This window comes from Penaeus monodon, chromosome 31 (genome assembly GCF_015228065.2).
Source record: "Penaeus monodon isolate SGIC_2016 chromosome 31, NSTDA_Pmon_1, whole genome shotgun sequence".
In the NCBI taxonomy this organism is placed as follows: domain Eukaryota; kingdom Metazoa; phylum Arthropoda; class Malacostraca; order Decapoda; family Penaeidae; genus Penaeus; species Penaeus monodon.
Window position 1 is genome coordinate 20,906,023 of NC_051416.1, and position 682 is coordinate 20,906,704.

Here is a 682-nt window from a genome sequence, read left to right on the forward strand (position 1 = left end):
CGTTTACATGAAACAAGGCAAAATATCAAACCAACCTACCTCTTAACCTCTATTCTGATAACCATTTCCAAAATTTTTGAAATACTGTCAGGAGATACCTTTTACTCTTCTGATATTTAAATTGGCAGGTAAAGTTTCCAACAAGGTATTTCAAATTTAAATACCTCCCTACAATCTGACCCCATATTAGGCCATAGCACTTCTTGCATTTAAAATTTTACGGTGATCATCATGAAAGGTAATTTTCCTGTTTTTCATGTCATGTTACCGTATTCCTACACCATCCAAAATTTAAATCTACCGAAATAATTACAATTATTCGTGGATTTCTATATACAGTGGAAACAGTTTTGATACCTGAGTTCTATACGAGAGACCCATCACAGTACAAAATACCAGACCCAATGTACGGTCAAGTTTTGTGGCGCCATTCTGTAATGCGCATTGCCACTAAAGAGCCACCACAGTACAAAATACCAGGCCCAGTGTAAGGTCAGGTCAATATTGTAATGCGCCTTGTCACTCCCTCCCCCTCCTCCACTCTTGCTCCAGTAACCAATGCTATGAGCAAGCATGAGTAAACAGAGGGAGGGGGGTTACCTACCGCATGTACCCAATATATTTAAACTATATTCACTTGTCGATCACGCATTCTAAATATAATAAAGAAAAGGAACTGCAA